This window comes from Schistocerca gregaria, chromosome 1 (assembly GCF_023897955.1).
Source record: "Schistocerca gregaria isolate iqSchGreg1 chromosome 1, iqSchGreg1.2, whole genome shotgun sequence".
NCBI classification, from domain to species: Eukaryota; Metazoa; Arthropoda; class Insecta; order Orthoptera; family Acrididae; genus Schistocerca; species Schistocerca gregaria.
Genome location: NC_064920.1, coordinates 314,473,544 through 314,491,940, shown reverse-complemented (window position 1 = coordinate 314,491,940; position 18,397 = coordinate 314,473,544).

Here is an 18,397-nt window from a genome sequence, read left to right as displayed (position 1 = left end):
ATTTTCAAGTTGTGGTGTGCCTCGGCATGACTTTCAAAGTAAATTACTTATGTTTGATGATTTGATGAATCGTAATTTAGGTGAAAAGAACTTTAAAGAATATCTAAATAGTTTCGCTTCCGGTGTTTCATAATTAGTGCATTTTTGAGGAAGAAACCTCAAGTTTAATCTTTAATGTTTTTTTTTTTTTTAGTTGAGTTTTGTATTGTTGGTTAGTAAATCTTTTTCAAGAGTATTTGATAACAACTGACGTTCAATACTTTTCCCCAGGCTTGTTAGCTGGTGTCACCCTACGATACTAGTTTTTCCTTCCTGTGTCAACCGTCAGCCTTATAGTTGGGAGTCTTCTTAAAGCGGACGGCATTTCATCTAAAATATATGGACGAGGGCCTGAGGTTAAGCCCTGTAGAAGTGGTACCTTAGGTATCCTATGAATTACTTGATAATTCCGCGTTTATATCCAGTAACCAATCAGGTAGCACCTTTAATAGTTTATGAATAAAGGCAGCTGGCATTTTATGTTTCCGATATTTCTTGGATTCTGGAGCGAAGTATGTGCCCTCATCATACAGTCTAATTACCATTGCACGTGAGCATTCTGAGTTGTATAAAAAAGTATTCTGTCCGTACCCGGCCTCCCTGTCAGCCTGGAGTAAGCTACGTCCCGTGATTATGAAGAGCTCATTTGTTGTGAGCCCCGTCTCCAAAATAGCACCTACGGTAACCTGCTGTCTACGCAAGGATCCTTGGCTTGTACTGCTCGATAGAAGTGGTCCCGCAGTTTCTCCACTGACAAAGCCGGGGAGTTTGGTGGTCACGGGAGTACGATAAACTCATCCTGGTGCTCTACGAACCACGCACGTACACTGCGAACTGTGTAGGACATAGCATTGTTCTGCTGGTAGATGCCACCAAGCCGAAGATAAACTAATTACGTGTAGGGGTGAACATGGTTCCCAAGGATAGATACACGATTTGGTTGGTCCATTTTGTACTACCTAATGTGGTGTCACCCCCATACACCACACTTGCTGGGTGGTAGCCTTTAAATCGACCGCGGTCCGGTTGTATATGTCGGACCCGCGTGTCGCCACTATCAATGATTGCAGACCGAGCGCCGCCACACTGCAGGTCTAGAGAGACTTCCTAGCACTCGCCCCAGTTGTACAGCCGACTTTGCTAGCGATGGTTCACCGACTTCTACACTCTCATTTGCCGAGACGATAGTTAGCATAGCCTTCAGCTACGTTATTTGCTACGACCTAGCAAGGCGCCAGTATCCGTCCTCTTGATATTGTGAATCACGTACCATAAAGAGGGACGTTCGTCATTAATGGATTAAAGTTAAGTAGTCCACCAGCTACGTCCGTTTTTCTCAATTATAATTCCCTTGTCATGTTCCAGACCTCACGCCAGCCTGCGTGAGCTAAAACGCGTGCATTTCGGCCTTCTTTAGTTATACGGGTTGGCTCTCCTGCCAACCACAACATTTGGCGACGAGGATGGGATTCGAACTCACACATGCAAAGCACATTGGATTAGCAGTCCAAGCCTTACTGGATGCCCTTGGACAGCTCGTCCAGGGTCAACGTGCGATGCAAAACGATGCGGCAGCAGCCGCTTCACCGCTAACGCAGCCACAACACCCTGTTTCACCAACTTTTCGACCTTTTGATGCTGCACTGGAAAGCTGGACGGAGTGGTCACGCCAATTTGGATTCCATCTCGCCGCCTACAGAATTCAAGGTAACGAGCAGCAGCCTTTTCTCCTTTCTTCCATAGGTGTGACCACGTACCGCGTGATAGTCAAATTATTTCCCCGACGCGACGTCGCAACTCTGTCCTACGAAGAAATTTTGTCGGCATTAGATGCATATTTCAAAGAATCAGTCAATGTAGTTGCCAAACGGTATACCTTCTTTCATACAAAACGTACGGCAGGTCAGACTAATCGGGAGTGGGTTGCAACCTTCCAAGGCCTAACTAGGAATTGTGCTTTTGAGTGTCAATGTGGACTCCCTTATTCAGATACTATGGTACGTGATGCAATTGCACAGAACGTTTCTGATGTTCGTATCAGGGAACAGATTTTGAAACTAGTAAATCCCTCCCTTCAACAAGTGATGGACATATTGGATCGGCAGGACACACTTGACTTTGCTCAGGAATCCTTTGAAACTTCGCCGGCCGCGTGTCAGGTTAACCGGCCCGCCGGGCGAGCCGCACGGAGCAGTAAACAGCCCTCGCGCCGTGCCGCGCCGCTGCCGCCAGGCTCTCAGCCACGTGTGCCGCGCCGGCAAGAAGATGCAGTGATCAAATCATGCCCGCGGTGTGCTACTAAACATTCGTGTGAGAATTGCCCGTCACGCCAAGCTATTTGCTTTTATTGTAATAAAAAAGGACATGTTCAGAGTGTTTCCCAGAGAAAGCTCAGATCGGAAGCTCAAAACCGTTCCACGCCCTTTGCTTCGCGCCGGAATCGGAATCGAACCAAGGATACTCAGGCTCGCGAAACTTCGCCCATGGAAATTCATTTAGTTCATTCCACTCCACGCAGTGCCACTCTCTCTAACAGTGACTGTGTTCATCCCAAAAATAGTGTGCATCGACATCGCCGGAACTCCCGTCAAGTCGCAAGTCATTATGTACCAGTGTCAGTTCACGTTGCACGAGACAGTCGCTCTTGTCGTCAGCAGGACAATAAACTTTTTGTAGACTTGGACATTAACGGCAAAATGATACCATTCCAGTTCGATACCGGAGCTGCAGTTTCACTGATCAATCAAGACACTTACAAACTGCTGGGCACACCTCCGTTGCGTGCCGCAAATGTTCAGTTAACCACCTATTCAGGACAAAAGATCCCTGTGTTAGGACAGTGCAGCCTTCTTGCAACATACAAAGGACAAACGAAACTTGTGTCATTTTACGTCCTTCGTTCTTCTTCTGCAGTGAACTTATTTGGTTTCGATTTATTTCAGTTGTTTAACTTGTCTATAGTAAATCAGGTCCTATCAATGAACCAGACGGTGCCTTCAGACAGTGTTTCTCGTCTATGTGAAGAATTTGCAGACATTTTTGCACCGGGCCTCGGTTGCGCTATAAAGCACATTTGGAACTGAAAGTAAACGAGCAACTGAAATTTTTCAGAGCGCGCAATGTTCCCCACGCATTGCGCGATGAGGTCGCAAAAACATTACACGGTTTGGAATCACAAAGTGTAATTGAACGTGTGTAGGCTTCTCTCTGGGCATCACCCTTAGCAATTTTGCCAAAACCTTCCGGCAAATTGAGACTTTGTGTGGACTTCAGGGCAACAGTGAATCCACAACTAGTGGTTGCAACTTTTCCTTTACCCCGCCCGGAAGATCTTTTTGACAAACTGTGCCCGGGTAAATATTTTTCGAAGTTGGACCTGCCAGATGGGTACTTGCAAATAGCGGTGGGCAAAGAATCCCACCACGTTTTGGTAGTTAACACGCATCTTGGTTTGTATCAATTTAAACGACTGCCATTCGGGTGTACATCCGCCCCTGCATTGTTTCAGCAATATCTACAAACTGTTTGTGCGTCGGTGCCTACTGCAGCAAATTATCTGGACGATATTGTGATCTCCGGACAGACGGAAGACGAACATCTGGCCAATATCCGAACATTATTTCAGGTCTTGCGACAAAATGGTCTTCGTTTGCGAAAGGACAAATGTGTGTTTTTTGCTCGGGTCTTGCCATACCTGAGACATGTAATCAATGCCCAAGGCATACATCTCAGTCCCACGCACCTTCGTGCCATACACGACTTGCCTTCGCCGCAGAATTTGAAGCAGCTACAGTGTGTGCTGGGAAAAATTACGTATTACAATAAATATGTGCCGCATGCCTCTTCCATTTCAGCTCCGCTTCATCGCTTACGCCGTAAGGGTGTTCCGTTCGTCTGGACGACGGAATGCGAACGCGCCTTTCGTCAGCTGAAATCGGCGTTGCTTTCCAATACTTGCCTTACGCCATTCGATCCGCAGAAGCCCCTTTTGTTGATGGTGGATGCATCGGATTTCGGCATCGGTGCTGTTCTTGCGCACAAAGATGGATCGCACGATCGCCCTATTGCCTTTGCGTCCAAATTGCTCTCGTCTGCTCAAAGAAATTATTCACAGATCGAGAAAGAAGCATTGGCTCTCGTATTTGGTGTTACAAAGTTTCATGATTTCTTGTATGGTCGTCACTTTACCATAATCAGAGACCACAAACCTTTGACATCGTTTTTTCATCCGACCAAGCCTGTACCTCCACGTACAGCGCAGAAATTCATTCGCTGGTCTATTTTCCTCTCACAGTACCGCTAGATATCTTGCATCGGTCCACTGCTAAGCACGGAAACGCCGATGCGTTGTCCCGCTTGCCTGTTGCTGAGGACAGGGCATTCGATTCCTCCGAACTTGCTTGCATGTTCATTGATGCGGAAACCGATGACGTGGTCGAGTCGTTTCCGATTGATTTTCGTCGTGTAGCTACAGCCACAGCTGCCGACCCTGTCCTTGCTCCCGTTCTGCGTTTTGTTGTTACCCAATGGCCCTTGTCGAAGTCACGGATCGGGGACCCGTTGGTTCGCCGATTTTTTGCTCACAAGGAGAGATTTTTTGTGCGACGTGGTGTTTGCTGTTGCACTCTGACAATGGTCAGTCCAGGGTCGTGGTCCCGCGTTCGTTACAGTCCTCTGTCTTACAGCTTCTCCACCAAGGACATTGGGGTATAGTGAGAACGAAACAACTTGCTCGTCAGCACTGTACTTGGTTCGGAATCGATGCCGCGATTACGAATATGTGAGCTTCTTGCATGGTGTGTGCCGAACAACAATCAGCACCACCGCGGAAATTCTTTGCATGGCCAAAAGCCACTTCCCCTTGGCAACGCTTACACATCGATTTTGCTGGTCCATTCTGGAATGCTCGATGGTTGGTAGTGGTAGATTCATTCAGAAATTTTCCTTTTCTTGTCCGGATGTCTTCCAAGACGTCATCTGCCACCATCCATGCGTTATCTGCTATCTTTTGCATAGAAGGTCTTCCACAGACTATTGTTTCCGACAATGGCCCTCAATTCATGTCCGCAGAATTTCAGTCATTCTGCAAGGCCAATGGTATTCAACATCTGACGTCCGCGCCGTTTTCGCCACAGTCAAACGGTGCCGCTGAACGATTGGTCAGGACTTTCAAGTCACAGATGTTGAAGTTGAAAGAGACGCATTCTCGGGAGGACGCGTTATTACTCTTTTTGTCTTCGTATCAAACTCAGCCCCGAGATGGTCGCTCGCCGGCTGAGTTGCTCCACGGTCGTCATTATCGAACCTTGATGTCTTTGCTACATCCGCCGCATCAGGTTTCTGTGCAGCGGCAGACACCGGCTTTTGCTCCAGGCGACGTCATCTACTATCGCCACTATCGAGGTTCACGACGTTGGCTCGAAGGGCGCATTCTTCACTGCCTCGGACGCGCTATGTATCTGATTTTGCGGACCTCTGGTGAGATGCGTCGGCATCTCAATCAGCTGTGCATCTGTCGTCGCACGGGATTTGCTGCTCGCCGTCTGCTTTCAGCGACGGTGCCGTCCGGTCAGCGCCCCGGGGACCCATCTACTGGCTCGCCTCAGCACCAGATGTTGCCGACGCTGCCTTCCATTTTGCCCTATGGCGACGCGCCGCCGCCGCCGCCGCCGCCGCCGCCGCCGCCACCGCCGCCGCCTGTTCTCCGACCGGCGACGCCCGCAGTGGACGCGTCGCTGCAACCGCCGGGCGCCTCCCTCGGTCACGCGCCACCGATCGTTTCCCGTGACCAGTTGACCTCCGACATGGAACTCTTGCCCGCTCCGGACCATATGTTGTCTTCGCTCGTCGGGTGCTCCGGCCCGATGGAGGTCGACCCTTCGGCCCCTTCTGTCTCTCTACGGGCGCATACACCGCATGTTGGCGTGCACCCTGGAGCAGGTTTTCAGGCGTTTCCTAGCTCCCCGCGGTCCGAATGGCAGGCTGCGGGTGGCACAGCCTCGCCTGTTGTTAGGCTCCCCACCTCGTCGCATACGTCAACATGCGGTCCTCCCCACGGCGGGCGGAAGCCTTATGCTACAACCGTACACCGATTTGCGAGGGAGGAATGTGGTGTCACCGCCAGACACCACACTTGCTAGGTGGTAGCCTTTAAATCGGCCGCGGTCTGGTAGTATACGTCGGACCCGCGTGCCGCCACTATCAATAATTGCAGACCGAGCGCCGCCGCACGGCAGGTCTAGAGAGACTTCCTAGCACTCGCCCTAGTTGTACAGCCGACTTTGCTAGCGATGGTTCACTGACTTCTACACTCTCATTTGCCGAGACGATAGTTAGCATAGCCTTCAGCTACGTTATTTGCTACGACCTAGCAAGGCGCCAGTATCCGTACTATTGATATTGTGAATCATGTACCATAAAGAGCGACGTTCGTCATTAATGCTTTAAAGTTAAGTATTCCACCAGCTACGTCCGTTTTTCTCAATTCTAATTCCCTTGTCATGTTCCAGACTTCACGCCAGCCTGCGTGAGCGAAAACGCGTGCATTTCGGCCTCCTTCAGTTATACGGGTTGGCTCTCCTGCCAACCACAACACATAATCACATAATCATCCGGGGTATGAAACAAAAATATTTCAAAGACTATAACGCTCCGTCTTCCGCTCTCGATCCTTACAAGGATTGTTACATGGTGTTTGCTTTCACACGTTTCACGCTGTACACGCCAACGGCCATCTGTACGATGGAGCATTAAGCGTGAGTCAGTGGGCGTCCAGTTGCGATATTGGCGTGAAATTTCAGCCTCGCTGATGAACAGCAGTTAGCATGGGTGCATGAATCTGGCGCCTACTGCAGAGGCCTGTACGCAGCAACGATCAATGATCGGTCTTTCCGGAGACATTTTCGGTAGCCCCTTGGTTGATCTGGATGCTCAGTTGTTCAACAGCTGCACATCTATTCGCCTGTACACATTTCCACAACCATCATTCACCCCTATCGTCTATGACCCATGGTGTACCACAATTGCCTTGGCGCCAGTTTTGGATAGAGCCATTTTGCCACACATAGGATATTTTAACTACGGCTGCAGGTTGACAGTGTACAAACTTAGTCGCTTTGGAAATGCTTCCAACCTTAGCCCAAAAGCCAATCATTATGTCTCTTTGAACATCAGACAGATCGCTTTGTATCCACATAAATTACAACGACTGCACTGTTTCCTGTGCCACCTCTCCCCCCCCTCTCCACCCCCTAACACGCTTTAAATATCCTATGTTAGTGCGGCCATCTGCCGCCTGTGAGTGGTTATCACACCTAGGCGGTGGTCGCGTTAAAGGGACTGGACTGCGTATATAATACTGTCCATATTACATTAGAGCGTAGGTTCCATTGCATGCTGATGGCCATTATAACTGCAATATCATTTACAAACGTTATATCATCATGCTTGCGCATACAAATCTTCAGCTTTTCCTTGCAACCACACAAAGTTGGTAACAATGGTGCTAGGCACACTCTGCGTATAAGAAAAGCGGATTTCCTATTCATAAATCGAAGCTGAACGTCGGCTGGTTCAGAGGATACAGTGTTCCACCTGGAGTAAAAGCGAGGAACGAAACGGAATTTGACAGCGGCGGCATGGTGGCCTGTCGAGATTGCAGGATATCCTTCTGCGGTATTGCTGCTCGGTTTAGTCGGCATCCCACGACTGTCGTCTGAATATGGAATCGACAATTGTGAAATGGCGATACAAAAATATACAAGAGATTTCAATGGCTCCGTGAGACCATCGCTCGAGAAGACTGACATTCGGCCATGCCGTATAGTACAGCCCGTATAGCCACGACATTGTCTTTTCGGTAAGACAGGTCTCAACACTGGCAATGCGAGGACACGTCGAGCACGATGGACGACCATCAAGGCGAAATAGTTGCAGATATCCTTGATGCGTCAGCTCAGGCAGTCACGCCGACAGTGCTGCGATGAACGATACGGGCGACCTCAGAAATGGCACCACGAGTCACTGATCTGTGCACAGCATCAGGATGGATGTAACCTTGTAAAGGGGCTCTGAGAAGAGCGACCACGCTAGACCGCTTTGGTCGTCGTCACGTGGACCCAAAAGCTAGCATGAAATTACGAGGTGACATCGGGCACACAACATAGTCTCTACTTAACACAGCAGGTAAAATGGACAGCAGCCACCACGCTTGTTACGTGTTGAGACAGGTGGTTGTGCGCTCCCTTCGCGATATACATGAGACTATATTTGGTACAAGATAACTCGAGACCACGTACTGTCTCTGCTGTCCCGACTTAGAGAGTTTGTTCCGCAAGTGCTCTGACCAACCCTTTCTCTACATGTCCTACCCACAAAAAGTTTCAGGTCACTTGTTGTAGGGATTGCGAGAGGCTGGCGCCCCACCACTCCACAGTGACTGGCACTGATGTGGCCTGGTACAGAGTGGAAGCAGCATGAGGTGACGAACACGTATTTGTCACCCCATTTCAGCTCGTCTCGAGGTCCAGCCGTTATTGCTCCCAGAGGAGGGAGCTATGCGTACTAGATTTCTCACGTTGTGCTTCACAGAATCATATACACATTTAATTGTGTATTTTTCCTGCTGTGTAAGCAAAATAAAAATTATGCGTTATACGCCATACCTCAGCAATTACAGTTGTCAATTGTGTAAAATTCAATTTCAGCTCGTCTCGAGGTCCAGCCGTTATTGCTCCCAGAGGAGGGAGCTATGCGTACTAGATTTCTCACGTTGTGCTTCACAGAATCATATACACATTTAATTGTGTATTTTTCCTGCTGTGTAAGCAAAATAAAAATTATGCGTTATACGCCATACCTCAGCAATTACAGTTGTCAATTGTGTAAAATTCAATTAACTTTTATCGCTATTCTGGAAACTAATGTGTGCTAACGATTCAGATATGCATGAAGCAAGTTGCGGATGTCCAGTGCCGATACCTCCTTTCATTTCAACAGTAGTCTCTTCGTTGTATATAGAATACATGACACAGACAGTAGTTGATTTGGAAGGACTTTGCTTTTCTACTCATGTGCCGGAACAGAATGCGACGTAGAAGTCTTACGCTTTGATACCAAATTGCTTTGTAGTCTTCTCCCGACCCGTAATTTAAGTGAATTTTCTCCAAGAACCTGCAAGTGAAAAATAGGTCCGCAACTTGTTGTGTTACAATTGAAATAAATGGTTGTAGTTCACTCATAAGTTGCAGTAAGAAGTATTTTTTTTTTTTTTATTTCCTGATGGTGACCACTTTCCGACACCTGTGTCCATTTTCAAATCATACCACAAAGAAAATTATAGTTGACACGACAATTTTACACAAAAGAGTCGCGCGGAGTGGCCGCGAGGTTTGAGGCGCCATGTAACAGACTGTGCGGCCCTCCGGCCGGAGGTTCGAGTCCTCCCACGGACATGGGTGGGTGTGTTGTTCTTAGAATAAGTTAGTTTAAGCAGCGTGTTAGTCTAGAGACCGATGTCCTCAGCAGTTTGGCCCATAGGAATTCAAAAATGGTTCAAATGGCTCTGAGCACTATGGGAGGTCATAAGTCCCACAGAACTTAGAACTACTTTAACCTAACCAACCTAAGGACATCACACACATCCATCCCAAAGACAGGATTCGAACCTGCGACCGTAGCGGTCGCGCGGTTCCAGACTGAAGTGCCAAGAATCTCTCGGCCATATCGATCGGTCCCATAGGAATTCACACGCATATGAACACAAACGAGGCACATATTTATAATGCAGTTTTGGTAATATACAGGTACATATTTGCAACACAATTAAACTAATATAGACTTAAGGAATACAAATTTTCGTTGGTTATTTAGTTTTACGAGTTGCTAATTACTTAAATACTATACTGTAAGTGCGACAAATCCAGACGGTAGCCATGATCAAAGTTGCACTATGACCCACTCAATAACGATAAATATACTACGTAGAAAGGACATTAAGGAACCTGGTGTGCAAAGACACCATTGTTTATTTGGTAAAACTCTAGAGGCCACTGACAGTGGCGCGCGTCGAAGATAAAATGTTTACTGACTAAACAATACATTCTTTTGCTTTCGTTAACTTAATATAGACTTAGAAACCTTGCAGGGGCAAAACTTCTTTTGCTAAGACCGCTCGTTGGTCTCTAGCGAGGCAAAATACATCAAAAGATATATATATATATATATATATATATATATATATATATATATATATATATATTTTACGTCATAACATGCCGTCACGTACAAAAAAACGCTACAACTGCATGAGCTGCGCACAGTAATTATACTGTTATGCACAACGCATAATTTAGGTCTAGTCCTACGACTCAAAACCAAAACATGCGTCAGTCCCCGCACCAAAAATAATTTAGCCCCCCAATATACAAGAAGATTGCTCCTAAGTTGGTCATCGCAACTGTTTATGCCCACACCTCGGACAGAGAAGGATGTTACTTTCATAAGAAAAAAAGAAAATACAGCAAAACGGTTTCTCGTACAGGGACTGCGGCGGGGCGGGTCTGTCGTCTGCATCCTCTCTAACACTTAACGAAAGTCCACCTACCTCGATATGCTTCTCTCCGACGTCCCTTCACTCTGTAGTAGTAGCAGATACGCGCTAGGCAGCGTAAAGCAGCGTTTATGAAACCACTAACTAGAGGCCGCGTAACTCGAGTAGAAAGTCAGTTCCTGAAAGTTCATATTTAAAAAGTCGGGTGTTCGGCGGATGCAATCTGCTTGTAGAAAGTATTTAAAATTAAATCGAATCTACTTTTAATTCATATGGAAACACATGAAGTGGCTATGAAATTCGTATTTACTATGGTAATACTCTATCATTCAAAGTTCACTCTTTCGCTCAAAAAGCAGCCAGTATTTCTGCAGTTCCGGCCCCAGTAATTTCCACGTTCTGTCACAGACCCTCAAACCATTAAACGTTCGATCTTTTCAGTGGTATTCTTAGTAAGAAGCGCTCGACAAAGTACTCCGTACAGAGCACGAAACATGCCACGCGGAATTGTTACTACTACCAGACAGTTAACACGCTCGTAACTTTCAAATTATTTAATTTAGAAAAACGAAACTTTCATTAAAATATTCGTAACTCCAGTCGCTTCAGTCACGAGGTATTCGAACCGCAATTAACTCACTATTTCTTTCTTTTCAAGATTATTTTTTCGCAGCTATCTAACACGGTGTTATGCGTAGGCCGGTTACCAAACGATTATCTCGAACTATTCTACTCATTGCCCACTCCACTAGATTCGCATGGGAACTGCTTAGTTCTGATTGGCTGTTGATCTAAATGACCGATCAGAATGTTCCTTCCAGATCATTCTCGCGGCAAAACTTGCCTTATCCAACCAATAATATGATAGTAATTAACGTCATGAAAACTTCAATTTCTGGTACATTGTTAATCAAAATAAGCGCTGTACGAATTATCCTCCAAATTGATAAATTAACTTATTCCGTCTCTAACATTCATTCTGACAGCTTTTATACAAAAGCAAGCTCACACCGTCGTACATCATCTGAATCATGGTTGCACCATACCTTTCCCACGGTCTGTTTGTAATTTTTTTTAATGAAAAATGACATATTAAGTTTTAACGTATGTCCCACACAGACTCTCTCAATCATTCTCACGCACTCACACAACAAAATATAATCAAACAATAATTTTGAACGATTTTTGTATTATGTAATGCACAGTGACTAAAGTGTTAAAAAAAGAAAATTGTAATTGGTTGATATTTACTCACTGGTAACTTTGCAATGGCTTCAAATGATAATGACAGTCAGTCTGTTCTTGTTCCTAGCTTGGCTTTAAATGACAAGCGTTGGTTTTAGGAATTTTAGGTAATTTTCATTATTTCCAGAACTATAATAGAAAAATCTGAAATTTTGACATTCTTTCATTAATAACAAATGATGTACACCAAATTTAAAGAAAATCGAATGATAACTAATATGCGTTATTTGGATTCGTAAAGGGTATGAATCTTTGTATTGACTGACTGTTACGCTATAGAGTTCTCACGGTAGGCAGGGTCAGCTGCGCTACGAGTAAAGCGGCAAACGGCTGCGTGCCTTCCTGCAACGAATGTCATCTCATAATAACTTGCTACGTGTTCCAATACTAAAAAGTTGACGAAAACAACCTGCATAGAGTAAATCACTCAGAGAAAAATAACTTCTAACAGATTTACACAGTTTCATATATTGTGCTCTGATTAGGAAGAATCACATTTCCTTTTTTACAAACTAAACCCACAGCGCAAATGCATCCAATATTGAAACTTCAGCTCCACTAATTAGCGATACCGATGAAGTGAGCGAAATTCACTTTTTTAAAGCATTAAGGAACATCGTAAAATTAACAACTCCTTTGCTTCTACACATAAAAATCTTATTATACAGCTCAGCTTAAATCTTCATTGCAAACTGGTGCGAGAGCACACCCCAATATAAAAATTTCAATTGGCTCAAATGGCTCTGAGCACTATGGGACTTAACATCTATGGTCATCAGAACTTAGTACTACTTAAACCTAACTAACCTAAGGACATCACACAACACGCAGCCATCACGAGGCAGAGAAAATCCCCGACCCCGCCTCGAATCGAACCCAGAAACCCGGGCGTGGGAAGCGAGAACGCTACCGCACGACCACGAGATGTTGGCATATTAAAACTTAATTAAGTTACAATAAAACAGCGTAATAACGAGGATCAAATAAATAAACAAACCCCACCATCCCTCTGGGAATAGGGACATTTTTGGGTCACCCTCCGCCGGTTCAGTTCTGAGTCACTTATCCCCTCCTGGGAAATCCTCCAGCCCTCTCCGTCCCTTCTCCTCCCTCATCTGGAAACTGGCAGGATAAAGGCTCAGTCTGTTTTGAGCTGTCGATGGGGAAATATATCAAGACACAAAATTCAAATCAGTGTTAACTGACATAACAATATTTTCTTTTTCATTTTAATAGTTCTTTAACCGGGGCTCCTGGCTTCCTCACCTCTACTTAGGTAGAGTTCACGCCTGCACTAGCTGTCCCCGCTAGCCATGTAATAAGAGTAACCACTGAGGAATGGGACGAAGTGCGATATATTAGCCGCTGTTTTGGGTCGCCGACGCGTAAATAAACCGGCCAGGCACCGCCGGGCGCCGCCACAACCAGGTGGAATGCAGAGCGCTCACAGCTCCATTTGTTGTGGACGCCTGCGGGCCAATGGCGCATTTCGAGATTGCACGCACCAGCGCGCTCGTTGCCGTTGCCACGTGGTGACCCGTGGAATTATCACGAAATAGCGTGAGTGCCAAGCGGCCATCCTCCACCCCACACAGGGCCTGTCTGGAGCCACGTACTCCGCCGGACAGAAACCACTGTCAGAGACAGCACAGCCTGCTGCCGCTGGGAGCCGCAAAGCTGATACCAGTATAATCAGACATACATGCATATCTGCTCAAGGGATCTCCTTTTGTTGTCATGGCCGACAAACAAAGCCTCAGATTGCGGCATTCGTTTGACGTGGAAATTCCAGACTTGATTCTTGTCTCTACCTCTCTCAGGTGTTTACTTCCTGTTTGTGTGAACCCCAGCCTGAGCCAACATGTCCGAACATGCAGACGGAGGTATTCATCTCTTCTTACAATACTGTGTTCCTATTGGCTAATTCTGAATCAGTGGACTGATATAAACTCCACCCCCAGCCCCCAGTCGTCCTCACTCTGCTGTCGTCCATGGCTGCATCGGGCGGTCAGCATGGTTATCGACGTTCCCAGTCTTCATTTGTTTGCTTGTGTGCTACTCGTTTACGTTTAAAGGTAAAACATTCATCCAGCAACAGCAGCCATCGTACTGGCAAACGCCATAGTCAACGAGAGTTATCGGGTAAGCACATATTGTACTTGATAAGTTTAGTCTTGATTTGTTTGCTTGTGTACTACTCGTTTACGTTTAAAGGTAAAACGTTCATCCAGCAACAGCAGCCATCGCACTGGCAAACGCCATAGTCAAGGAGAATTATCGGGCAAGCACATACAAGGTGCATTCAAGTTCTAAGTCCACCGATTTTTTTTCTCCGGACTGGAAAGAGATAGAAACATGCGTATTCTTTTAAAATCAGGCCGCGTTCATTGTCAATACGTCCCAGAGATGGCAGCACCGTACGGCAGATGCAATTTTACCGCCAGCGGCAAGAATGAGAACTGTTTTAAATACTTAAAATGGCGACGTTTTCCTTACTTGAACAGCGTGCAATCATTCGTTTTCTGAATTTGCATGGTGTGAAACCAATTGAAATTCATCGACAGTTGAAGTAGACATGTGGTAATGGAGTTATGGATGTGTCGAAAGTGCGTTCGTGGGTGCGACAGTTTAATGAAGGCAGAACATCGTGTGACAACAAACCGAAACAACCTCGGGCACGCACAAGCCGATCTGACGACATGATCGAGAAAGTGGAGAGAATTGTTTTGGGGGATCGCCGAATGACTGTTGAACAGATCGCCTCCAGAGTTGGCATTTCTGTGGGTTCTGTGCACACAATCCTGCATGACGACCTGAAAATTAGAAAAGTGTCATCCAGGTGGGTGCCACGAATGCTGACGGACGACCACATGGCTGCCCCTGTGGCATGTTGCCAAGCAATGTTGACGCGCAACGACAGCATGAATGTGACTTTCTTTTCGTCGGTTGTGACAAAGGATGAGACGTGGATGCCATTTTTCAATCCAGAAACAAAGCGCCAGTCAGCTCAATGGAAGCACACAGATTCACCACCACCAAAAAAATTTCGGGTAACCGCCAGTGCTGAAAAATGATAGTGTCCATGTTCTGGGACACTACGGTAACAGGTGCATCCTACGAAAATGTTTTGAAGAACAAATTCCTTCCTGCACTGCAACAAAAACGTTCGTTAAGGATTGCGCGTGTGCTGTTTCACCAAGACAACCTACCCGCACATCGAGCTAACATTACGCAATAGTTTCTTCATGATAACAACTTTGAAGTGATTCCTCATGCTCCCCACTCACCTGACCTGGCTCCTAGTGACTTTTGGCTTTTTCCAACAGTGAAAGACACTCTCCGTGGCCGTACATTCATCAGCCGTGCTGCTATTGCCTCAGAGATTTTCCAGTGGTCAAAACAGACTCCTAAAGAAGCCTTCGCCGCTGCCATGGAATCATGGCGTCAGCGTTGTGAAAAATGTGTACGACTGCAGGACGATTACGTCGAGAAGTAACGCCAGTTTCATCGATTTCGGGTGAGTTGTTAATTAGAAAAAAAATCGGAAGCCTTGGAACTTGAATGCACCTCTAGCTTTACTTTCTCACAATTCTTTCACTAACAATTTAGTAGTATTGAGTAGAAGTCTTCTTCTTATTGTTTCAGCGTATATCTGTGAAATTCTGGATTAGCTGGAAGTTGAGAGGATGCAACAGCAGCAGCAGCAGAGTCAGCACTGTAAGTACGTAACGTCTTCTTCCTAATGCTGTGTGTATATGTAATATCACGTTCTTTTCATTTAAAATTTCTTTCGGGAATTCCACTGTAGTGCTGTGTGTATGCATCGTATTTCGATGTCTGAGACACATTTTGTTGTTGTTGTAGATCATTTAGAGGAAGAGAAGCACGAAGGGGTAGAGGCTTTAATGCCTTCTTCATCACTGCTGTCGTGTAAGTGTATATCCTAAAAAGGGATTTCTTAGTTTTGTCTATGTATATATTTTTTATTTTATTAGATCAAGATGTTGCAAGTGGTTTTAGCGAGATGGATCGATGGATGCGTATTAGTTTGGGCGAGAATAGTTACATGCCTGATTCGGTAGAGGTGATGGAGACTGAACTGCATCAACGTGAGGAGATGCGAGAGGAGATTCCCAGTGACCTGAGGGATATGTCACCGAGCGAGAGCGCTATAGGCAATTTTTATACATACTCACTCCTGCTTGCATGTACTCAGTGTTTCTTCCTTGCTGCAGTAGCAGCACCAAGTAATGTCTATAAGAGAGTAATTTATTGTCATTTTTTCTCGATATTGTTATTCTTCCAGCAGGTGTCTCACCACAGTACGCCATGGCGCAGGAACAAGGTGTTGAGAAGAAACTAAAAACACGACGCAATCCTGTGCAGCATGCTCTGTAAGATGCCACTCTTCACTGTGATAGAAGCTGAAGCAGCCACCACTGCAACCTCCACCTCCGATGGCCCTGCACTAGATTCTGCTCTGGCGTCCATGGGCCACTCTCCCCCTAGCAGTTAGCTCAGAGGTGCAGCAACAACCATGTCCGCATCCACAGCCAGCCAGCTCATACCGGGGCAATGCACCATCTCCAACTGCAATGCGTTTTTGCCTGAACTGCAGGGTATGTGCACCCTTCTCTTCCTCCACACAACTGTCATCATCATCACAGACAGTGGCAGTAGCATCGTCGTCAAGTAGTTACAGCAATGGAAGGAATCCTACGGCTAGCGGCACTTGCCCCCCCCCCCCCCCTCCGCCTCCCCCGTGTCGTTATTTTAGTGGAGGACATCTTAATATAAACAGATACTGAAAGTAGAATACTTGGTGACTGCCAACTCCTTTTAGGAGCGAATGACGTTAAATAGGATCAACAATCCACCAGAAGGGTATCGAGACCCTGAAAGTTTTCTGAAAGCGTGCCTTCCTGTTATGGAAATGGAGCTCTTCAAAGTTATTAATGAGATATCCCACCATTAAATGTAGGGTCATACTGTACATCGAAATGTCGCCCCCCCCCCCCCCCCGAACATGGCTCATGTTCACGCCATCTTTTATTTTACATCCTTTTTTTTCCATACTGCCACCTTGTCATGTTAGTTTCAATTTCTGTTGTCACTTAACTGCTGCTTTGCCTGCCTGTGAGCGGCAGCAGCAGTGCTTATCGATATAGCTCTGCCGTATTATCTTTGCTGAGTGCTATTACTTCCAGGTTGACCTCTGTCGTGCAGTGAGTTAGAACGCACCTGCAATGCGTAGAGTTGGGACGCGGCAGAAGTCGGTCGGTTTGGAGCAGTAGTGAGGTTAGGATAGCCGTGACTCGCCCAACTATTGCCGGCACACATCACTTGTACTGAGGACGGTATTGGTTGATAGTCGGTTGGTAGTCGTACAGGGCGACGTGTATTTGATCGCCGATCGGTTATGGGTTGGCGGTGTGTGTCTCAACTTGTGGTTCGGCCATGTCATTGTTTGGTCACTGTTTTTAGCCTTGGTTGCGTTCTTCATCCTAGTGTTTGTGAAATTGTGTGTAGTTTGTGATGTAGACTGCTCAGTTATTTTAGTGCTGTTTCTGTGCTGGGTGCGAGGAGTCGGTCAGTTGGCATGGGGCAGCGAGGAAATCTCCGAGGGGCATAGTTTGGCCGGGCCCGCTGGTGGTCTCTACGCAGTTTTAGAGAGTCGGAGTGTGTGGGGCTGTTCCCATTGCTACGAGGTCATTGGCTCACCGACCCTGGACACGAAAGTTGAGCTGACCATTCAGTTAGCGGGGGCGGACAGTGTTGAAGTACACTGAAGTGATAAAAGAAAAAGAAAGCTTAGGCGCATGGAAAAAGTGCACATAAACGTACACGATTCACACATAGAAGAAAAAGAATTGTGCCCTTCACAGTAAGTCAAAGGCTCAGGAGTTCATCCCTATCGTTGTGATTCAGTATTGAGAATAAGAATACCATGGAATACTATCCAACAAAGAAATTTACCTGCGTCACCTTGCACATGAAACTAACGTACAGTAGCATGAAAGAGCCGCAAATGCCATCGATGTTCATGAACAAAGCAAAATTGTTAAGATCAAGAAAACTTCAAGAACACAGACGTAAACCTTATAGACACATCTGTCAACAAAATACGAGACAGGATTAAGATTAAAACCTCTTTAAGATGGGCCGGCCGGGGTGGCCGAGCGGTTCTAGGCGCTACAGTCTGGAACTGCGCAACCGCTACGGTCACAGGTTCGAATCCTGCCTCGGGCATGGATGTGTGTGATGTCCTTAGGTTAGTTAGGTTAAAGTAGTTCTATGTTCTAGGGGACTGATGACCTTAGAAGTTAAGTCACATAGTGCTCAGAGCCATTTGAACCATTTTTCCTTTAAGATGGTACTGAAATTACACACAGTGAAATCACCATCACGTTTTATGAAAAATGCTGCACAAACGTAAAATAAAAACCAAATTAAAGGTAGAATACGTAAAACACATAGAGACGAGGAAAGCTCACATATAATTTCCAGTTAAACGAGAAGTCAGCCAACTGAATTTTAAACCAATGCTGGAGTAACGACATTCCT